The following is a 24,393-nucleotide window of genomic DNA, read 5'->3' as shown; positions in this document are numbered from 1 at the left end:
CTAGAGCGAGACCCTCACAGCACCAGCCGTGTGCACTGGGAGCGCTACGGGCCTGACTCCTGCTGACACCCCGCTGGACCCGGGGCACAGAACCCACCCTGTGCCAGGCTGAGTCCAGGCGCGCTGCCCCGATGTTACTGGAGTTACTCCCAGCTACACTGGTGTAACTGAGATCAGAGTCGGGCAGATGGAGTCCCACCATCACAGGATCAGAATCGGGTCCAACACATGTGTGAGGATGGCCTTTCACACCCCGCCCCCCCTGGCTGTAGCTGGGGACCACCTGCCAAGAGGCGTTTTCATCGCCATCACGCTGGCAGGGGTCGGTGAACAGACCAGGGCCAGTTCCCTAACCTGCCCCAGTGACTTCTCCCAGTGTACACCAGGCCCTTAGGCCAGATTTCCCCAGGGGTCTAGGGGCCTGAAGATGCAGACAGACACAGCGGGATTTCACAGCGCCTGGGAGAGTCGATTTGCCATGGGAGTTGGGGGCTAACCTGCTCAGGTGCTTTTGCAAAACCACTAGGTGCCACCTGCCTCCGTAGGGGTCAGGCTGGTCAGTGCCTGGGCACACGCGGAACCTGGGCCCCACTCTCCTCCCACTTACATAGAATCATAGAATATCAGGGTTGGAAGGGACCTCAGGAGGTATCTAGTCCAACCCCCTGCTCAAAGCAGGACCAATCCCCAATCAAATCATCACGAGGCCTGTGGCATCACAATGGGGATGAGAGAAGAACTGAACCCAACACCCGCCCCTGCAACAATGCTGCCCGATAATGTTCGTCTCCAGCTGTTACCACTTCTCTGAGCCGCTGGACAGAAAAGCCCACAGAAATTCTATTAGTCTTTCCATGTGAGAGCCAGCTGTTCCTGGCCCACATGGTCACCAGTTAAATTTATCCGTGTTTTTGGTCTAACCAGGGCCATAATGTCATGCCCCCTTCCTTGTCCTTCCATGACATGAGCATGTGTGAATTACACCGCTGTTGATTGTACCCAAGTCTGATACACGATTGTCTATGCCTGCTTTGTTCCTGCTGTGACCTGGCACGTGCAGGGGCTGAGCTGGGACAGATAAGGTCTCACATTCACACTGCTCTAGCTCCTCTCGTCTGGGCAGAAATGGGGTAAGCTACAGGCCCGGGCTGTAGAGGGTGCAAGCAGGAGTCACTGCAGTGCCAGAGCACAGGATGCTGCAGGGGAACAATGCAGATGGAGGAGGAGAAGCACAAGGGACCCAGTGGAACGGTTTCCAGGGGACCCCACAGTTGAGGCCCACAGATGCCAGCCCAGCTCTTCTGCGGGCCACACCCGAGGTCTCCCAGCAGGCCAGTGGCGGAGCTGGGAATAGACCCCAGCCCTCCCTCAGGAAGGCATCAGTTGATACTCCCTTTCCCCTAGCCCTGGCTGCATGGACTGCGAGACTGCTCTGGTCACACGGCCCTACCTCCATGGCAGGAAGGGGCTCCTTTCTGGTAGCCTGACTGTAGTAAGACGGGACTCGAGTAGGGAGAGCCTGGGCTGAACGCAGTGTTGATGTAACCACAGGTGTAAGTTATACAGCAGGCATAAGCCAGAGGACATCAGGTGGAACTGCCTAGATTCTCCTCCCGCATCTTACACTCCCCTCTTAGTTATTTTTCCTCCCTCTGACCTTGGCACGGGGACGTGATGCTCCTTTTGTGCACACACTGGATGCCAAATCGGTGTAAGAGGGGCTCATTTATCACCCACTTCCTCTTCGGGCAGGTCTCCCTCACCCCATCTGTGCACCCTCAATGCAGTCAGTGTGCCAGTGTAACCCAGAGGTGAATTTGGCCCCTCTGACCAATATGCTCCTTACATGTAAGCAGCTGAAGAGAGGGTGCTCGAGATGGCCGTTCTGTTTGACCTTGCAGAGGAGACAAACGGATTTGAGGTTTGTTTGTTGTTTCTTTATATTGTATAAAAAATAGTCTGCCCCCATTGCTTGTTTTTTAACATTCGAAATTCAGGGCTTGCCTACCCTGAAGTCTCTCTGGGCTACTGGAGAAGAGGAAGGGTCATGACCCACCTCTCTGGCTCCTGGAAGGGGAAACTGATTCACAGAGCTGGGAAGCAATTTATATCCAGATTCTTTAAAGCTTTATTTTCAAACCCATCTAAGCCTCACTCGCCCAACAGACCCTGGGAAAAAAGGGGTCCTTGGAAACGATTCAGTACTCTGAGGCTGACAACGCTCCCATCTCCGAGGTCCCGCTAACAGGGCTTCTGGCAAAGCCGGGGAAGAGCAGAATCGACATGCCTGATGTCTGTCTATGGTACTTAGCTGGGCCCCGGTGCTGCAGAGTCTAAGTGCCTCAGTCGTTACGTCAGCACAGCCGCCCTGTGTGGCGGGGCCAGGCTGGGAGCCTCAGCACGCAGATGGGAAGCTCAGGCCCATAGGGTCCATCTACACTGCAGCTGAGAGGAAGCCTGGCTCTTGGATACACAGAGAGAAGCCAGCCCACTGGAGATAGCAGCAGGGAGGCTGCTGCGCCAGTGAAGATGCAGGCTGGCCCCCAAGCTTGGCTCCAGGGGCTCACCCCCGGCTGCAGGGAAGCCATACCCAGTGCCGTGCCCAGTTACGCTGGAGTCTCTAGGGGAGTGGAGACATGAACCCAGGTCTTCAAAGTGCCAGATTAACTTAGCCACCCCTCCTCTCCATGCTTCTGATGCCCCACTTCACTGCATGCTGGGGCATGAGACAGGCCATGTCCCCTCCATGCCACGGGGGATCCGCCTGCAGGATCACACATGGACAGACATGAGCGTACATTCAAGGCCAGCTCCATGTGTTACACACCCTCTTCCACTCTGGGAAAACTCGCCTCTAACCCCTGCTGAGCAAACAGAGTAAGTCACTGCGGCCGTGCTAGACAGGCAAGGCACCGCTGCCCATTTGTCAGCGCGGCAGGCTGGGATTAGCTGAGTGGCTTATCACGCTCAAAGCAACACAGCCCACACCACATGCATGTGGCTTGGAGCGGCCCAACACAAAGGTCCCCGAGACACAGCCTGCCTCTCTGCGCACAGGTTCTCTGCCATTGGCAGGGGCTGGCGGAAACAGAGCCGCAGCGATTAAGATCCACTTACTGTCGAGTGATATCAGCCCGGGGGGCTCGCTGGAGCAAGCTGTCCCAGTGACAGTGCTGGCAGAGAAAGCGCCTGCACCCTTTCACTGGAAGCACTGGTGTGAAACGAGACAATGCTTTCTAAAGGACCAGCAGCAAATCTAAAGTATGACAGGGCTGCACAGAGAGGGCCTGATCCTGATCCCTCTCGCCCCCATGGGAATCAGGAGTAAATCCATTACACTCAACAGAATTACAGCTATTAGAAAATAAACCACTGTTGAGAGAGCAGGATCAGGCCTATTAATGTGACTGGCGAGTCTGTCTGGTTTAAGATTGCGAGCTAGCTTAGTACAGTGTTACCTAACCTCCCGCAGCCAAGGCTCAGCGTGAGAAGGAAGGGGTGGGTCCTTTTCCAAGCCCCACCCCCAACCCTGACGACAGGCAGGAGAGGCCTCAGATAAGGCCAGAATCTTCAAAGGGAACAGCACCCACAATCTGGGCTGGCCTTTCCGAAGAGCCCAGCAGGTGGGGTGCTGACTGACCCCTTTTGAAAAATTAGCCCTTCTTTGGGTGCTACCTGGGAGCTGAGCTTTTGGGAATCTGGCCCCATGCATCTCATCGTGAAGATGCATTGCAGGGGTGCCACCACCCCGTCCCCAGGCTCGGCACTGACAGGGAGAGCCATGGAGAGGCTGAACCCAGGACCTCACTAGATATGAACCCGCTAGCCTGCAAGTTCTAGCTGTGCTCATTTCACCAACCCTCCCACAGGGGCTCTGCAGCAGAGAGCTCTTTACGGACCGAGCATCGGGTGCTTGGCTGCCTGACTGCGTGGGTAACTTCAGCCTCATCAGACAGCTGCCAGACGATGCTGCTTGGGCTACGCTGCCAACATAACCTCCACAAGCCCCTTGCTGGGAGGGTGTCCGTGGCCAGAGTCATCCAACCAAAGCCATGCAACTGAGCTGTGCTGGCCAGTAGCCAGAGAGATGGGCCAAGAGCCATGGCTTCTCCAGATACCTCTACCAGAGAAGATGTGGGCTGAATACTGAGCTTTGTCAATGCAGGGGCAGGATGATGGGCATGGGGTCTCCCATATACTGTGATCCTTGTAAGCTGGTAGCACCGGGAAGCCCCACTTAGGGACTAGGAGCCCATTGTTTCATACATTCAGCTTCACAGATTCCAGGGCCAGAAGAGACCATTGTGCTCACCCAGACTGACGTCCTGCATAGCACAGGCCAGGGAACTGCCCCCCAATCATTCCTAGAGCAGAGCTTTGAGAAAAACAGTCCATCGTGATTTACAAATGGGCAGTGATGGAGAATCCCCCATGATCTTTGGTAAATTGCGCCAGTGGTTAATTATCCTCCCTGTTCAGAATTTACATCTTATTTCCAGTCTGAATTTGTCTAGCTTCAACTTCCAGCCATTGGATCATGTTATATCTTTCTCTCCTAGATTGAATAGCCCATTATTAAATATGCCTGTACTTACAGACTGATCACGTCATCCCTTAACCTTCTCTTCATTAAGCTAAATAGATTGAGCGCCTTTAGTCTATCACTATAAGGCACATTTCCTAATCCTTTAGTCGTTCGCATGGCTCTTCTCTGAACCCTCTCCAGTTTATCCACATCCTTCTTGACCTGTGGGCACCAGAACTGGACACCATATTTTAGCACCAATCACACGAGGGCCAGCTGTAAAGGTAAAAGAACCTCTCTGCTCCTACTCAGGATTCCCCGGTTTATGCATCCCAGGATGACATTAGATCTTTTGGCCAACACATCGCATTGGGAACTCATGTTCATCGGATTATCCACCACAACCCCCAAATCTTTTTCAAAGTTCCTGCGGAGCAGGACAGAGTCCCCAGTCATGTAAGTGTGGCCTGCATTCTTTGTTCCTAAATGGAGACATTTACATTTAACCCTCTTAAAACACATTGTTTGCCTGTGCCCTGATCACTCCGTATCAGTGACCTGTCCTCTTTACTTTTTACCACTTTCCCCAGTTTTGTGTCATCTGCAAACTTTAGCTGTGAAGACTTTGTTTTCTCCTCCAGGCCATTGACCAAAACGTAGGGCTCTTGTGCTGGGTGTTGTACAATCATAGAACAAGAGGAGGGTCCCTACCCCAATCAGCATAAGACAATCTAAGCAGAAGACAAGTGACGACAGGCAGATACAGCCAGACAACCCCTGGAGGAGCACACACAAACAATGGGAATCACTTATACTGGTCCTAATTGTCTCACTGCTGCCCTGCGCCTCCCCCCATCAGTTTGTTGTATCCGCTGGTCTCTCCTCTTGGACTTTGATTGTCAGCTCGATTGGGGCAGGGTCTGTCTCTTTTCTGTGGGTTTGGACAACAGGCCTCTCACACTGCTGCTGTCCAAATAATCCGAGCCCCTCTGGCTTGGGGGTGTTGCTGCTCCCAGGCAGCGCTGGACAGAGCCCTGCCTTTCTGAGCCTTATAAACTTTAATGTAAAAAAAAAAAGCCAGCAATGTTTCAACTCGCCTTCGGTTTCACATACAGTTTAATTCAAACCCTGGGCTCCAGTTTAGTCTGACAGCATTCCAAAGCCTGAGGGGGTTTGCCTGAACTCAGCAAGCAGCCAGGGCAGCGCTCCCTGCCTTTGTGAAAGCCGCGTGTTTAACTTGGCGGGACCTGGGGGTTAGTGTGACAATGAACGTTGTTCATTAAACAGGTTCCTGGGTAAACCCGGACGCAGAGTTCTGCCTAAGGAAGCAGGGGCAATTAAGAGACATTCACACCAGATGTTTCATAAGCTGAACTGGTGCCTACAGTGTTTACTCATCTCATCACACACAACTAAAGCACACGGACACAAACCACAGCAGGCGGACTGGCTGCCTCAGGAGATTGCTCATGGCTCCTCAGCCTTTCAGCAGCTCAGCTGACTGCCTGGGGAAGAGCGTCATACTGGGGTAGAATGGGTCTGTCGGCAAGTCAGACTCCTGGATTCTATCCCTGCCTATGACACAGACTCACTGTGTGACTGCACAAGTCCCTTCCCCTTTCTATGCCTCAGGTTTCCCACCTGTGAAATGGAGATAATGACTCTCCCTTCTGTTCTCCAGACGTCCTTGTACCGCCCGAGCACCTCCCACCTGCCTTGTCTCTTAATGCACTGGTGCCTGTCCTTTGGCTAGTTGCGAGACTCAGTTCTAATTCGCGAGGTCCTTGGGCGAAAGGTGCTATAGGAAGGGAAGTGAGTACCAGGGCATCCCCCTTTCCTTGCTCATCTGAAGCACAGCTGCCTACAGAGACTTAGGCTCGTCGCCTCACACTGTGGATCTGCACACGGAGCTCAGATGCGAGAAGAGAGAAACAAATTAACTTTTTTAAAAAGGTCATTTTCCTAGATGCCAGAGTCAACCGGCTCTCATATGCTGGGACAGGAGTGCAGGGCTCCCCTGACAAAACCCTGCACCTGCCTCACTTCAGAAGAGGCGCAGCAACCTTCTGACCAGCCTCGCCTTATCTTTGATCCTGTTCAGTACAGCCATATGGAAGAACATCTGTTACTGGGGCTTATGTTTCCCCACCACAAGTTACCTTGAAAGCCGATATCCAGAGCAGGGAGGGAGGGAGGGATATTTACCTACGAGTTAAAGCAACATTTAAGACCAGCTGGAACATTTAATTTTCAGAAGTGGTAGGCAAGCAGCCAGAGGATTTAGCAACATAAGGGCCCAATCTTGCTGGGTTCGATTTCCCCACTGACCTCACAATAAGTGAACAGAATTCAGGCCTTAAGAATGAGGATGTTGAAAACTTGCCCCTTAATGGTTTATGAGCATCTGGGTGAATTGACCTAAGTCACTGATTTTAATCATGATTTAAATCATGCAAGCAGGAAACCTTAAACAGCTGATTTTAATCATGTTTTGCATTTGTACTTTAGTTACTTTCCTAAAGAATGGCTGATTCACACTGATTGGTAACCATTAAAATATGTACATTTGCAACTAAAAACATTTACATGAAATTGGGTGCTTCTTTTTCTTATCCAGGAGGATAGACTATATCTATACACTGATTTAAGTTTTATATCATTTTATATTCATTCAGAGTCTTAATTTTTAAATTTTTTTACAATATGAGAAGAACAGCCATACAAAGGTCCATCTAGCTCAGTATCCTGTCTTCCAACAGTGGCCAATGCTAGGTTCTTCAGAGGGAATGAACAGAACAGGTAATCATCAAGTGACCCATCCCCTGTCATCCATTCCCAGCTTCAGGCAAACATCCCTGCCCATCCTGGCTAATAGCCATTGATGGACCTATCCTCCATGAACTTAGCTAGTTCTTTTTTGAACCCTGTTATAGTCTTTACCTTCACAACACCCTCTGGCAAGGAGTTCCACAGGTTGACTGTGCGTTGTGTGAAAAAATACTTTTGTTTGTTTTAAACCTGCTGCCTATTAATTTCATTTGGTGACCCCTAGTTCTTGTGTTATGAGAAGGAGCAAACAACACTTCCTTATTTACTTTCTCCACACCAGTCATGACGTTATAGACCTCAATCATATCCCCCATTAGTCGTCACTTTTCCAAGCTGAAAAGTCCTAGTCTTATTAATCTCTTCTCATATGGAAGCTGTTCCATACCCCTAATCATTTTGTTGCCCTTTTCTGAACCTTTTCCAATCCCAATATATCTTTTTTGAGGTGGGGTGACCACATCTGCACGCAGTATTCAAGATGTGGGCGTACCATGGATTTATATAGAGGCAATATGATATTTTCTGTCTTATTATCTATCCCTTTCTTAATGATTCTCAACATTCTGTTTGCTTTTTTGGCTGCCGCTGTACATTGAGTGGATGTTTGCAGAGAACTATCCACAATGACTCCAAGATCTCTTTCTTGAGTGGTAACAGCTAATTTAGACCCCATCATTTTATATGTATATTTGGGATTACGTTTTCTAATGAGCATTACTTTGCATTTATCAACACGGAATTGCATCTGCCATTTTCTTGCCCAGTCACCCAGTTTTGAGAGAGCCCTTTGTACCTCTTCGCAGTCTGCTTTGGACTTAACTATCTTGAGTAGATTTGTATGATCTGCAAATTTTGCCACCTCACTGTTTACCCCTTTTCCAGATCATTTATGAGTATGTTGAATAGTACTGCTCCCAGCACAACCCACTGGGAGACAACACTATTTACCTCTCCATTCTGAAAACTCACCATTTATTCCTACCCTTTGTTTCCTATCTTTTAACCAGTTACCAATCCATGAGAGGACCTTCTCTCTTATCCCATGACAGTGGACTTTGCTTAAGAGCCTTTGGTGAGGGACCTTATCAAAGGCTTTCTGAAAAACTAAGTACACTATATCTACTGGATCCCCCTTGTCCACATGCTTGTTAACCTCCTCAGATAATTCCAGTAGATTGGTGAGGCATGATTTCCCTTTACAAAAAACATGTTGACTCTTCCCCAACAAAGCATGTTCATCTATGTGTCTTACAATTCTGTTCTTTTCTATAGTTTCAACTAGTTTGCCTGGTACTGAAGTCAGGCTTACCGGCCTGCAAGTGCCAGGATCACCCCGGAGCCATTTTTAAAAATTATCATCACTTTAGCTATTCTCCAGTCATCTGGTACAGAAGCTGATTTAAATGATAGGTTACAAACCACAGTTAGTAGTTCTGCAATATCACATTTGAGTTCCTTCAGAACTCTTCATAGAATCATTAGTTTAGGACATCTTAGAATCATAGATTATTAGGATTGGAAGAGACGTCAGGAGGTCATCTAGTCCAACTCCCTGCTCAAAGCAGGACCAACCCCAACTAAATCATCCCAGCCAGGGCTTTGTCAAGCCGGGCCTTAAAAACCTCTAAGGATGGAGATTCCACCACCTGCCTAGGTAACCCATTCCAGTGCTTCACCACCCTCCTAGTGAAATAGTTTTTCCTAACATCCAACCTAGACCTCCCCCACTGCAACTTGAGACCATTACTCCTTGTTCTGTCATCAGCTACCACTGAGAACAATCTAGATCCATCCTCTTTGGAACCCCCCTTCAGGTAGTTGAAGGCTGCTATCAAATCCCCCCTCGCTCTTCTCTTGTGCAGACTGAACAATCCCAGTTCCCTCAGCCTCTCCTCATAAGTCATGTGTTCCAGCCCCCTGATCATTTTTGTTGCCCTCCGCTGGACTCTCTCCAGTTTGTCCACATCCCTTCTGTACTGGGGGGCCCAAAACTGGACGCAATACTCCAGATTTGGCCTCACTAGTGCTGAATAGAGGAGAATAATCACTTCCCCCGATCTGCTGACAATGCTCCTACTAATGCAGCCCAATATGCACTCTTGGGTGAATACCATCTGATCCTGGTAACTTATCAATTTGTTCCCAAACCTCCTCTAATGACACCTCAATTTGGGACAGTTCCTCAAATTTGTCATCTAAAAATAATGGCCCAGGTCAGGGAATCTCTCTCACCTCCTTGACCATGAAGACCAATGCAAAGAATTCATTTAGTTTTTCCACAATGGCCTTATCATCCTTGAGTGCTCCTTTAGCATCTCAATTGTCCAGTGGCCCCACCGGTTGTTTAGCAGGCTTCCTGCTTTCAGGTGTACTTAAAATTTTTGCTATTATCATAGAATATTGGGGTTGGAAAGGACCTCAGGAGATCATCTAGTCCAACGCCCTGCTCAAAGCAGGACCAATCCCCAATTTTTGCCCCATATCCCTAAATGGCCCCCTCAAGGATTGAACTCATAACGCTGGGTTTAAGCAGGCCAATGCTCAAACCACTGAGCTACCCCTCCCCCACGGAGGATGCTTTTGGGAGTCTTTGGCTAGCTGTTCTTCAAATTCTTTTTTGGGCTTCCTAATTATATTATTACATTTCATTTACCAGTGTTTATGCTCCTTTCTATTTTCCTCACTAGGATTTAACTTCCACTTTCTAAAGGATGCTTTTTTGCCTCTCACTGATTCTTTTACTTTGTTGTTTAGCCACAGTGGCACTTTTTTGGTTCTCTTACTATGTTTTTTAATTTGGGCCTCTATTTAAGTTGAGCCTCTATTATGGTGTCTTTATAAAGGGTCCATGCAGCTTGCAGAGATTTCACTTTTGGCGCTGTACCTTTTAATTTCGGTTTAACGAACTTGGTAATTTTTGTGTAGTTCCCCTTTCTGAAATTAAATGCTACAGCGTTGGGCTGCTGTGGTGTTTTCCCTGCCACAGGGATGTTAAATTATAATACATTTCTTATTTATTCAATACTTTTTTTTTTTTTTTAACTTGTGATGTGTCAAACTGCATTTGAATAGAAATTAGAATTTAATTAAAAACACACAAAAAGAGCAGTATGTGCCATGGCCTAGGACTAAGACTCTACATTAATAAACAAAATCAGCATTTTACAATCGTTAGTTAAATAGAACTACCTTGGTTATAGCAGCTTCCCTTTTTCCCTTATGTTTTGCATTTGAAATGATTTATTACTGGTGAGGCCTCATCTGGAGTACTGTGTCCAGTTTTGGGTCCCACACTACAAGAAGGATGTGGAAAAATTGGAAAGCGTCCAGCGGAGGGCAACAAAAATGATTAGGGGACTGGAACACATGAGTTATGAGGAGAGGCTGAGGGAACTGGGGATGTTTAGTCTGCGGAAGAGAAGAATGAGGGGGGATTTGATAGCTGCTTTCAACTACCTGAAAGGGGGTTCCAAAGAGGATGGATCTAGACTGTTCTTAGTGGTAGCTGATGACAGAACAAGGAATAATAGTCTCAAGTTGCAGTGAGGGAGATTTAGGATGGATATTAGGAAAAACTTTTTCACTAGGAGGGTGGTGAAACACTGGAATGCGTTACCTAGGGAGGTGGTGGAATCTCCTTCCTTAGAAGTTTTTAAGGTCAGGCTTGACAAAGCCCTGGCTGGGATGATTTAATTGGGGATCGGTCCTGCTTTGAGCAGGGGGTTGGACTAGATGACCTCCTGAGGTCCCTTCCAACCCTGATATTCTATGATTCTATGTAACTAGTTTATTTAAAAAAATGTATTTGATTTCAACTAAAAAAATCCAATTCATTTTATTTAACAAAACCATTGATCTTTCTGCACCCTGACAAGCATTCGCTTCAAAGCTCTGCGGAACAGGGCCCATTGTTTTGTTCTGTGTTTGTACAGCACCATGCACAATGGGGCACTGGGCCAGGACTGGGGCCCCTGGGGGCTACTACAATACAACTCATATAAATAAATGAGAGAAGGATATTTGTAAACAAGGCCAGGGATGCGGAGAGAACAGACATAATGGCTGTAGTTTCAGTGTAAAGGCTGATTAAGAAACAGGATGTTTTGTCTGATAAAAAGGACGTACAAATGTTTTTAATAAAAATAAGATCATGGCCTTCCCTCTGTCCCAGCTGAGTGAAAGTGGATTCTTAGCACATAAGGAGGACCTCTAATGCCATTTTCCGCCTCTCTCTCAGCTTGGACACCAGGCTGGTCAACGTCATTCTTTGTTTCTACTCAGTTTCACTCGAGGCTTCCCCTGAACCAGTACCAGGTTGGATTCATATTTTTATCTATTTAGGTTTATAGCACAAAGGGAAGATTTCCAAGGCTCCAGCGCCCTGAACCTCATTTCAGAGATACCAGACCTTACAGCCAGCAGCACCCCCAAGATAAAGATGCCAATCAGAATCCCAGCTTAACCAGGCCTTAGCACAGCATCTGCCCCCTCCACAAGCAGAGGGAGAAGATGGGTCTTGCAATATGCCCTGAAGATCAGGAAGCTCCACAGGAAAATGCATGGAGTAAAAACACACTGAAGGGCCAGTCCCCAGACCTCCAATGGGTCCCAAGACAAATCCTGGGGAGCAGGTGGTCTCCAGGCCCCCCTGCAGCACCTGCTGCACCAAGGACCTCTGATGTCATCTGCTGTAGGTATTGCCGTGACACCCCCCCCCCCCCACTACTACAGCTGAGCACGTCACCCTGTAATTCATTTACCTGGGCACACCCCTGGCAGGCAGGCAGGCAGGCTGGCCGGCCGGCCGGGCACTGTCGTTATCCTCCTTGCACTGATGGGAACCTGACCTCAGCTCTCCTGAGTCCGCACCCAACTCCCTAGCCGCTAGGCCAGCAGGTTATTGTTACTCCCGCCCTTCTCTGCTCCAAACCCCACCCATGCACTCCCTCCACCTGCTCTCCCTGCCCGCTCCTGCATTAGTCCCTTTAGCTAATCTTCCCGCAGCAAAACCCACCCCCAAAACTACAATCAAGCCAACAACAGTGGTAGCACTAGCTTGCCCTTTGCAACCACCATGCTGACCCCTCTGCTGGCGGGTTCCATTGCTCCTCCCACCTGTGCCTGTCAGGGACACTCTTACTTCAACATCTGGTCAGTGCTCAGCACAATGGGGATCTCCCCTGGGGTCCCCAGCTGCCACCGTAACTGCACAGTACAACGCACACACGATTTGAATGGGCTTGAAACCCCAGTGCTAGGGGACTGACTTCTGCAGTTCCTGATGTGATGTTAACAGAGCAGTTTTAACACCCTATTAATAGGGTGTCGGGCTTGGGTTTTTTGTTTTTTTTTTGCACATTACTTTATTATAAGAAGTGGTGGCAGGTAGGGGACTCAAAAAATTCAGAACAGCTCCAGAAAAATGTTTCTATGAAATATGGTGTAGCTGAGGTTTCAAAACCGTTCCCAGGTTGGTGGGAAAAGGGTATTTTGAAACATTCAGTGTTCAGGTTTGCAGAAACAAACCTTTGATGTTTCACAACTCCTCATAGCTGGAGGGGAAAAGAAAAAGCAAGAGAAAAATCTTTCACATTAGGTCAGCCTGATGTGCAGTAGAGATTTCTGAAATCTCTTGAGCTCTGTTGCAGCGCACCCAAGACCAAATTGTCATGACAAGGCACCGATTTTCCTTTTGCACAGCGTATGCCAGTGGATCAGGGAAGAAACACACTAACCAAACTGCAGTTGCCACGGACTTAAGGCCAGAAGGGATCATTCTGATCATCTAGTCTGGCCTCCTGCAGAGAATGGGCTAGAGAACCTCACCCAGCAACTCTGGCATCCAGCCCCTGCCTGGTGGTTAAGCTAATGCTTTTTTCTTTTTTACAGGGAGACACCCAACTCAATGTAAAGTCTCCAAGTGACAAAATCGACTGAGTTCCAACAGTTAACTTTGTAGTAAAAAATGTGCCTTATTTCTGGCCTGACCTTTGCAACCTAGACTGATATACAAACGATACTATAGTGTTTCTTCTGTCCGAGTACTTATAGCGCCTCTGTGACAGGGTCGGGCCGGAGGGCTATAGGAGAGTGATCCTACTGGGATCTGGGAAGTTTAGCCCACTGCTAAAGGATCCCCCCGCAGCCTAAGAGGGGGATCCACAGGACCTGGACACCAAATAAATCCGGGGGACAACTAATGAAACAGGGACGGGAGTGCGGTCAAAGGGTCAAACGAAGGGAGCCGGACGGGGACACCGAGCAGAGAACCCCGGACAGCGCCCACTGCTCCTCAAAGGCGTCAAGGGAGTCAGTGGATGCCGCCCACAGGAACTCTGCCCAGAGACATGAACGGACGGAGGATGGGAAATAGGCCCCACAGTCACAGGAGACTCTATCGGCCAACCTCCTCACTCTGGTTTTATAGATGGCCATTTTAGCTAGGGCCAGGAGGAGGTTGACCAGGAGATCCCATGACTTTGTGGGGCCGCGGATAGGGAGCGTGTAAATAAGAAGGTGAGGGGAAAAGTGCAACCAAAAACATAATAAAATATTCGTGAGGAGCCGGAATAGGGGCTGCAGCCTGGCACACTCCAGATATATGCGTGCCAGGGTTTCCCTCACGCCGCAAAAGGGGCAGGTGTCTGGGATAGAGGTGAACCGCGCCAAGAACACGCCTGTGCTCAGGGCTCCGTGAAGGAGCCGCCAACTGATATCCCCGTTGGGCCTCGGGACCAAGGTGGAATATAGGCTGGCCCACTGGGGCTCCTCACCCTCCAAAGGTGGCAGAAGGTCCCGCCATTTTGTATCGGGGCGGGACACGAGGGTGAGGGCATGAAGGGTGTGGAGCACGAGAGTGTATAGATGTTTGCTTGGCATGGTCTGGAAGCAGACTGGCTGCATCTCTTGCAGCCGCTTCACGGTGAAGGGGGTCGGTTGGGCCCACAGTGCAGGGGCCTGATGAAAAGGTCTGGCAGGCCTGGGGTGGAGGGTAGGCAGGGAGCACCTTTGTGGAGGACCCGGTCGAGATAAACCCAAGCAACGGGCGGCAAAGCGGCCCTCACCTCCTGAAGTACGCACCAGGGAGTACGAGGTCTGGAGAGCCCCATGCACTGAGCGAGCGTCAGGGGATCCAGCCAGTCTCCCCGGTCGTAATCCAGGAGGTCTCCAACTCTGGTGACTTCTGCCAGGACCAACCTCTGGCGCACCGAAGGGGACTCCACCACCTGCACGCGATGCTGGGGGTTGTGTAGCAGGGACTCCGCGAGGAGATCTGCCCCCTCGGTGGCCGCCACGGACCTGGTCATTGAAAGCAGTTTCCAGGTCCGGAGGAGGTCCTGGTAGAAGACCAGCAGCCCAGAGAGGTCTCGCAGAAGACCTCTCGGATGGAGATAAAGGAGCTGCCAGTTGTATCGGGGCCCTCGGAAGGCTTGCGTAGAAGGCTCTCGCCCTCCCACACATCTCCACCGGATCCGTGAGGGGGGTGCTGTCTTCTGCCATAAGGCAGGTGACGTGTTTCTTGGCCCCCCTCCTTTTCTCCAGGGTGTAGAAGCGGAAGCCGCGATCCATCTCCCGAAGGAGATGGATGTGGGATCAAACAAAGGTGCCCCAGGCCCGATGGTCCTCGAGGGCCCGGAGCTCCTCCCGCTTCTCCTGGCACGCTCCGTAGAGGGGCGGATCCTCGGGGCTGGCGGCCAGACGCCTCTCCAGCTCTAACACCTCCCATTCCAACTGCTCTATCGCCGCATCCCTCCATCGGCTGGCACCCCGGGTGTAGTCACGGCAGAAGAGCCGGGCACGCACCTTCCCCAGGTCCCACCACCGCCGCACCGAGGGAAAGGCATGCCGCTGTCCTCGCCAGGCCAGCCAGAACTCCCGGAAGGATGCCACGAAGCCCACATCCTCCAACAAGCTGTTGTTGAAGTGCCAATAGATTCATAGATATTTAGGTCAGAAGGGACCATTATGATCATCTAGTCTGACCTTCTGCACAACGCAGACCACAGAATTTCACCCACCACTCTTGCGAAATAGGCCCCGCGCAGAAAGAGGCCGTCACGGTGGCTAAATGATGGTCAGGAAAGAGGGCCGGCCCGATGCTGGAGGAGTGGGCTAGTGAAAGGTGGAAGCGTGATAAATAAATGCGGTCCAACCAGGAGCGGCACGACTGATGGGCCTCCACCCGGACAAAGGTGAAAGTGGAAATGTCATCCGGGTGGTGGTCGCGCCAGATGTCCACCAGGGAGTGGTGTTCGACTATCTCTCGGAGGACGTCCGCGGCAGCCAGGCACTGCTCGGTCCCCGAGCGATCCCGCTCCTCAAGGATGGTGTTAAAGTCCCCACCCAGGACCAGGCACTCGTGAGGATCCAAGGTGCCGAGGAAGGCGGACACCTGCTGATAGAATTGCAGCCGCTCCGGGCCCGATGTCGGGGCATAGACGTTAACGAGGCTGAGCACAAGCCCCTCCATATAGGCCCAGAGGTGCAGGAGGCGGCCCGGCACAGCCTCGGCAACCCCCAGCACCTCAGACCGTAGGTCAGGGGAGAACAGGGTCACCACTCCAGCCGTACGAACTGTGAGATGGCTAAAGTAGACCCTGTCCCCACATTTCAGCTGCCAGCTCTCTTCGGCAGCCGGATCTGTATGGGTTTCCTGCAGGAAAACCACAGAGTACCCCTGCTCCCGAAGGGAGGAGAGCACCTGGGACCTGCGGAGACCCATCCTACAGCCCCGGGTGTCCAATGTTGCAACGATGAGTAGTGCCATGAGGAGGTCTGCGGGGGATCCTCGCGGCCCCCATTAGGCCACGCAGCACCGTGACCCACCCAGTAGGTGAGTAACAAGTCATGGAAGCTGCGGATCCGCTGGTAGGCTGCAGCAGCCTGCTTCCTGGTCCTTTTACCCTCCCCCCTAAGAGCCCTTGCGGCCTGGAGGATCTGATGAAAGTCCCCCCATCGCTGGAGAGCGAGCTGTACCTTGTTGTGGGAGCCACGGACGTCTTCTAAAAACTCCCGCAACTCCTCTCGCAGGGCATGGGGGGGTGGGATTACTGACTCCTGGTCATCCCCTCACGGAGCCCCTGGTACAGCCCCATAGCCCACCGAGACGGGCAGGAAAGGGGCAGACCCCCGACGTGGCGCCCGATGGGCTGGCGCCACGCGGCCTGCCTCGAACCCTGGGGCAATAGGGGGCGGCGGAGGGAGGATAGCGGCCCTGAGTGGGTCGGGACAGGGAAACACAAAGGCTGATCGCTGGGGATCATCTGCTGGAAACGGGAAGGAGACAGCCCCAGGGGCCGCAAAAACATTGCGGGAGGTGGACGGGATAGGGACAGGGTCAGCATCAAGGGCAGCGCAGGGATCAGGGGCAGGGGCAGAGATGAGAGTCTGGGCTCCAGAAGCCAAGCAGCTAGGTGGTGGCACCTCCTGGTGTGACGATGTGACGCAGCAGGGAGGGGGGAGTGTTGACCTGGGAATGTGCCCTGGGGACGGGAGACCTGAGAGCCTGTCACCTGAGCCGGGAGGGGGAGGGGGAGGTAACACCTCTGCCCAGGAATGTGGACGGAGGCTGCAGCAGGGAACCTGCTGGGTGGGTTTAGTTCAGTTTGGGGCTGGGTGGAGGAACACAGGGAACCCCAGGGCTGGGGTCTAAGCTCCCTGCTCCCCCAGAAGGACTTCACTGAGGGGTCCTGGGTGTACCCACAAGCTCTGTTTTGGACTGTGTTCCTGTTGTCCAATAAACCTTCTGTTTTACTGGCTGGCTGAGAGTCTCAGTGAATCCCAGGAAGAGGGGTGCAGGGCCTGGACTCCCCCACACTCCTTGACACCTGGTCAGGCTCAAGGGTTAAGGAGGTGGGGAGGGGGCTCTCAGCGATGCCGGGCGCAGGCTCTATGGTGGGTTTGGCAGCCGCGGCATCAGGAGGTGGACTGTCTCCTGTAGGGCCCCCGCCCGGGAAGGAGGTCGATTGCTCCACACTAACGAGGGGTGCCCCTGGTGGCTCGGGTCCTGGCCGCATGGCACTGGCCGTCACCTCAACAGGCTCGGTGGCTGTCAGCGGGGTGCCTTCTGGGGCCGGGTTGGAGGAGGAGTCCAGGGGCTCCTCGGAGGTGGGAGTGGAAGCAACGGTTAGGGGGAGGGAACATGGGAAAAGGGGGGCTGGAGTGAGGTTGCCCAGATCGAGGCCCACTGGCAAAGGGTTGTCCTCCCCCTGGGTACCGGGTCAGACCTAGGGCCTTGATTTCCTCGTATATGGAGGGGAGATCACTTTCTGCCACCCCGGGGTTCTCCCTGCTGGCACCCGATGTGACGGTCGCCTCGCGGCTCACAGGGGCTTCAGATGATACTGGGGCAGGGGGGCCTCTGTCTGGGGCCTCAGAGGGGAGGGACTCCTGTGGAGGGGAGATATGACCCTCCAGTGCTGCCACGTCTTCCCCAGCCGGCACCGGTGGATGGAATACACCCGTGGGCAAAGCGGAAGGCTCGGCAACGGTGCCCCCCTTCCTGGTCTTCTGGGGGGCCCTCCGCATCGGATGGCAGGAGAGGAGCTTGAGCCTTCCGCTTACCCCGCTTCCCTTGGACTAGGGCCCAGCCCTCCATGGCATCGTCCGGGGGCTGGCTAGCAGGGGTCGTGTCAGGGGGCGGAGGCGATGGCTCAGGGACTGGGGGGGGTAACGGTGGGGCTGCATGAGGGAGGGAGGATTCCCCCTGGGGCGGGCCCTCTCCCATGGCCGGCGGGGTCCCTGCCGCACCCTCCTCCACAGGCCCCGCCAGATTGCAAGCAGCGGGGGCAGGGCTCTCCCGCTCGTCTGGGCATAGTGGGGGAGCTGCCCCTTGGGCCCGAGCGGGAGCAGTGGTGGGCTGGGAAGGAGGAGGGGCGGCTGTGGGTGCTGGGCAGCTAGGGGTGCCGGCGATGATGGGGCCGGTGCCCTGCCGGGTCTCGGGTGTCCCGGATGCCCCTCCTTGCCGGGCCAAGGGGCAGTCCCTCCGGACATGCCCCATCGCCCGGCAGAGGTAGCACCGGGCCCCCCCCGTGGAGTAATGCACCCGGTAATGGGCCCCGCGGTAGGGCACGAGGAAGGACCCCTCGAGCGCCTCTCCGCCACGCGCCACCGGCGGCAGTTGAAGCTGCACTTGCCGGCGGAACGAGAGGACGTGACGGATGGCAGGGTCTTTGCAGCCCAGCGGGAGAGGGCGGATAATGGAGACGGGTTTCCCCAGGGTGGAGAGGGCGGGTAACAGAGAGGCATTGGGAAGGAAGGGAGGGACGGAGGTCAGGACCAGGCGGACGCCCAGGTCCTCTAGCGGCTCCAGGGGGGTGAACACGCCCCCCACTGCCAGGCCCCTCTCCACCACCTCCTGGGTGGCGGCCTCCAATGCAAAGAAGACGACCTTGCCGTACATTTTGGAGGCCGCCACAATGGCCGTGGGCCCCACCGCCCTCGCCAACGCCCGCACGTAGGTCTCCACGTGGGGCGAGGCGGGCACCAGGAGGCAACGGACGCCGTGCTTCCTGGTCAAGGTAGGGAAGGGGCTGCGGCCGCTATAGCTGGTAGCGGAGGTGGTGGGCGGGAGAGATGACGCAGCGGCAGGCGAGGGGGCTGCCGCCACCTGGGCGTAGGCCCTGGGGGCCGGGGGAGGGACTCCCGCAGAGATGGTGGAGGGAGCAGCGGGGCGGGACGCTGTGGCAACGGGGGCAGCCCCTGCCATGGAGGGCCTGGTCTTTTTAGCGGGGCCCTTCCCCTTCTTCTTACTCTGGCCGCTCCGCCGGCTAGGGGGACTTCCCCAGAGTCGGAGGGGGCGAGGGACGTGGCAGCAGCGGAGGTCACCCCGGTGCCCGTTGCTGCTGATGCCCCAGCGGGGGCAGTAGAGGCTTGGGGGGGGCAACGGGGGGGCAGGTGGGGGAGGGGCGGTGGAGTTTTCTGGAGGGGCCCCACCTGTCTCTGCTCCTGCCATCATGAGCAAGGAGGAGGGGAAAGGGGAGGCAGGTCGACCACTCCTCCCCGCTAGGCTGCAGGCAGGTGAGGAGGGCGCCGAAGGGGGTGGGCTGGACGGGGGGGGGGGGCAATCAGGGGTTGGGGCAATAACCAACATGGGGTGCGATTCCGACTCCTCTAGCTGCACTGGGGGAGGGGGGGATACAACAGCATTGGGGGTGCAGTGAAGAGGGTTTAAACTAAAAAAAGGGGAGGGGCACAAGCACATGGGAGGGGGCATGGGTGCACGGAGCAAGGGGCTAAGCGGGCTGGAGGTAGGACAGGGAAACCAAGGGGTTAGCTTCAGAGGCTGGGGCGGGGCAAACAAACAAAGGCTGCAACGGGAAATGGGTGGGGCAGGCAAACAAACTGAAGCTAGTAAAGCGGGCTGGGGTAGAAGGGGGGGAAAGGTTGCAAGGGGCAAATGGGGCAGGTAGCAAAGGGCAAAGCTGTGTGGTGGGCAATCCAGGGGTGGGGATTGGGGGGGGGGGCGTGCACCCACATGCGCTTGCACAAAGTCAGTTTGGGCTGGCTGCTGCTTCTGGCCCAAATGGTGGAAATAGCTGCTTGCTTGGTTTGCTACGCCCTGAGTCCAGGAGGCAGGAGCTGAGGCAGATGGTATACAGCCAGTGGGGGTGGTGGAGGGGGCAGCAGTGGTGGAGGTAGTGGTGGGGGGGACACAGATGGACCGGGGGGTAGCTCCACGCCACACCCCGTGTCCCTACAAACACAGTCAAAACCCCCACCAGAAGAGCACAGTTTGAAAGTTACTCAGTCCGTGATAGCCCCCTCCACAGTGGTCTGCAGAGTCTCCATATGCTCCCCCAATGGCAGATGGTCCTCCTCTTCTTCTCCTCTGGGCTTCAGCAGTTCCAAGCAGCAGACTCCACAACAGCAGCTCCAGGAACTCCAGGTGGTGGTCCGGGCAGGCAGAAAGGGCCCCTCTCAGGTGGTGGTGGTGTCCACAACAGCAATGGCTGGGGCCCCTCACTCCCCACTTCTGGGGAGCGGGCCAGCAGGCCCCCCCTCCAAGGGGCTGCAGTTGGAGCAGTAGGAGCACCCGAGGGTCAGGGGGTCCAGCAGCCGGCCAGCAACCAGGTAGCAGAGAAGGAGTGGTGGTGTCTAGCCCAGCCAGGGGAGCAGCAACAGCAGTAGCAGCTGGGAGAGCCCAGGGCCTAGCAGCAGCAGTACCAACAGCAGGAGCAGCAGCCCTCTCCCTCCAGGGCAGAGGGCTACAGGAGAGTGATAGAAGGCAGATATATTAGCGCCAGGTTAAGTAGGTCCCTTTTCCTTGGGTAAGGTAACAGGGAAGGTTCCAGAACAATCAGGAACCTTCTGGAGACAATTAAGACAGGCTGATTAGAACACCTGCAGCCAATCAAGAAGCTGCTAGAATCAATTAAGACAGGCTAATCAGGACACCTGGGTTTTAAAAAGGAGCAGTCTGGAGCTGGGTGCGAATGAGGAGCTGAGAGTGAGAACGTGGACTGTTGGAGGACTGAGGGGTACAAGCTTTATCAGACACCAGGAGGAAAGTCCTATGATGAGGATAAAGAAGGTGTTGGGAGGAGGCCATGGGGAAGTAGCCCAGGGAGTTGTAGCTGTCACACAGCTGTTCCAGGAGGCACTCTAGACAGCTGCGTTCCACAGGGCCCTGGGCTGGAACCCGGAGTGGTGGGCGGGCCCGGGTCCCCCCCAAACCTCCCAACTCCGGGTCAGACACAGGAGGAGTTGACCTGGACTGTGGGTTCATGAAAACGGCCAAACTGAGCGCTGCCGTGAATCTCCAAGGCGAGCAAATCCGCCAATAAGCGCAAGACTCACCCACGTAGAGGAGGAACTTTGTCACACCTCATAAGATCCATATGTCTCAAATATTACTGAGTTTGTCAGTGCCCGTCAGACAGAGAAAAACAGCCCCAGTGTGAATCTGGGCCCTAATGGTTCATGAAACACTGGCCCAGAATCTCCCTCTGACCAGCTGTATCATCACTAGGCCAACTACTGAATAAGAGGAAGCCTTGACTAACGGCTAAAGTCCAGGGCAAGGAGCCAGAGGTCCACCAATGGCTCTGGCCCCTGCTGAGCACGGGGCCTTCAGCAATTCAGGGCTAAGGTTTCAAGTGCAGCCACTGAATTTGATGCCTCAGTTCTGGGGAGCCCAGCAGCAAATGCCTGGGGCTTTATTTTCAGAAGGTGCCAAGTGTCCACCTGAAGTCAATGGGGTGGTGGGTGCCTAACACATCAGATCAGGCCCCAGCATCTTACACAGGGATCCCCAAAACTGAGGCATCCAAAAACACACACACACAACACAAACAATCAGTGGCCATTTTTGAAAGTTTGGGCTTTAACTTTCCCGTGCCCTAGCTTGCCCACCTGCAGAACAAGGCTGATGGCATGCCTGCTTCCCAAAGGGGCGGGGAGCCTTAAATCACACTGAGAGGGTGTTTGAAGATTAAAGGCCAGGAGCTCAGTGTAATTTCCAGTCCCTGCCACACTGCTCTGAGAGCAGGACCAGGCTTGGGCTTGGACAGCTCCCTTTACCATAAGCCCTTGGGATATTCCCACATGTCCTGAAAACAATCCTGATTCTCACGCATGCTGTGCTGCAGGCCCCTGAAATGAGACTGATACTTGCTGCTGCAAGGAGTTCCACAGGTTGACTGTGTGCTGAGTGAAGAACTTCCTTTTATTTGTTTTAAAACCTGCTGCCCATTAATTTCATTTGGTGGCCCCTAGTTCTTATATTATGGGAACAAGTAAATAATTTTCCCTTATTCACTTTCTCCACACCACTCATGATTCTATAGACCTCTATCATAGCCTCCCGTAGTCTCCTCTTTTCCAAGATGAAAAGTCCTAGCCTCTTTACTCTCTCCTCATATGGGACCCGTTCCAAACTCCTAATCATTTTAGTTGCCCTTTTCTGAACCTTTTCTAATGCCAGTATATTTTTTTTTTTGAGATGAGGGGGACCACATCTGTATGCAGTATTCAAGATGTGGGCGTACCATGGATTTATATAAAGGCAATAAGATATTCTCCGTCTCATTCTCTATCCCTCTTTTAATGATTCCTAACATCGTGTTTGCTTTTTTGACTGCCGCTGCACACTGCGTGGATGTCTTCAGAGAACTATCCACGAGGACTCCAAGATCTCTTTCCTGATTAGTTGTAGTTAAATTAGCCCCAGTCATTTAAAGCAGCGTTTCCCAAACTTACAACAGTTGCGTACCCCTTTTGAGACATTTGTCTTACCGGCGTACCCCTTCTCTGGTGAAGATAATGGGGGGGGCATATTTTTATAACACACTCCTAATTCGTTTCATTCTGGATTAAATGTTTATTACGTACAGTTGAAACAAAAATTTTAATAAAAATAAGTTACATATAGAAATAGTACTAGAAATAATTAAAATAGAAGCGAATCAACAGTCTGGCAGAACAGCATATATGGTGAATTTGTATAATTCTGAAATTAAAATACACTGGTTTGGTTAGGTTAGGGAAGAAAGCACTCGTTTTAATACTTACTATTTGGGTATTGAAAAATTTTCAGTACAAATTAAACTATTCAGTGCGAGGGATGGAACTGCTTTTGACCAGACACTGTCGCGGTGATATCTGGCTCAATGTTTGTGATCTTAAGACGAAGATGGAGCTTCACGTCAATAAGACGATTTCACTTTTTTTGTTTTGATGCCAACCAGGGCAGAGAATCCTATCTGGCACAAATATGAGGTGGGAAAAGGCAGAAGATACTTGACAGCTTTGTCCGATAGAGCTGGATATTCAGAGCTAACCCCCAACCAAAATGATGTCAGTGTATTTTGCTCAAATTTTGATTTCAGGAGCTATCTGAAGCCAGCTCCAAGAGCTGTTCTTCTTCTGAAGCAGAGAGGTTATTTGGCAATGTTTGAACATTGATAAAAGGGTTCCTTATCCATTCAAAGGTGCCATCTGGTTCAGGGAAATACTTAAGATCTTTCTGCAAGCTTTCCAAATGCGGCTTCATGGTTTGCAACACATCACTATCAAGTTAGTTAGTCGAGTTTATTACTAAATCATGAAGAGCTGGAAAGGAATTCAGTTCACGGCGATGAAAACGTTTATGCCACAGTTTCAATTTTGTGACCATGGCGCTCACTTTGTCTTGAACATGAAATATGGATATGAGTTTCCCTTGCAAGGATAGACTGAGGTTGTTTAAATGAGCAAAGATATCTGCAATATATGCTAGTTTGCATAGCCATTTCCAGTCGTGTATACAGTCTCACAGGTTAAAGGTTTCATCTAAAATAATTTGCAGTTCTTCTCGCAGCTCAAACAGGCGATTCAGAACTTTTCTACGCGAAAGACAATGCACTCCAGTGTGAAATGGGAGTTGTGTGTAAACACTGCCCATCTCATCACAAAACTGAGAAAACAGCCGGTCGTTCAGAGGGCGGCCTTTCACAAAATTGATTATTTTCACAGCTTCATCCCGTACTTGCTTTAGATCTGCCTGAATGTTCTGGGTGGCGAGTGCTTCCCTGTGAATGCAACGAGTCAATTTTGCTTCTGGCGCAACAGCTTGAATACATGCAACAACTCCTTTCTTTGAGCCAATCATGGCTCTGGCGCCATCTGTGCTTATTCCAACACAGCGACTCCAATCCAAGTCATTGTTTTTGATAAAGTCATCAATAGCTTTAAAAGTAGCTTCTCCAGTTGTACGTGTTGGTATAGGTTGGCAGAACAAAATATTATTGTGGACTTCATTATTCAGCTCGTACCTGACAAACAACAAAAGATTAGCTAAATTCACAACATCAGTGGATTCATCAACTTGCAATGCATAGTAGCGACTCTTTTGTACTCTTGACAATAATTGCTGCTTTACGTTTTTGGCCATATCTGTAATTCTATGATGAACAGTATTATTTGAGAGGGTGACATGATCTATAGCTTTCAGAGTAACAGCCGTGTTAGTCTGTATTCGCAAAAAGAAAAGGAGGACTTGTGGCACCTTAGAGACTAACCAATTTATTTGAGCATAAGCTTTCGTGAGCTACAGCTCACTT

General features: G+C 52.2%; 1 protein-coding gene across 2 annotated transcripts in view; it reads right to left on the bottom strand.

The window, feature by feature from the left end:
* ELAPOR1 (endosome-lysosome associated apoptosis and autophagy regulator 1) overlaps positions 1-24,393 on the bottom strand; it is a 103,839-nt gene that overhangs the window by 61,717 nt on the left and 17,729 nt on the right. The window lies entirely within an intron of this gene.

Source organism: Natator depressus, chromosome 21 (assembly GCF_965152275.1).
Source record: "Natator depressus isolate rNatDep1 chromosome 21, rNatDep2.hap1, whole genome shotgun sequence".
Classification (NCBI taxonomy): Eukaryota; Metazoa; Chordata; order Testudines; family Cheloniidae; genus Natator; species Natator depressus.
Note: the sequence above shows the minus strand (reverse complement) of the source record. Positions and strands in the feature narration are given on the sequence as shown.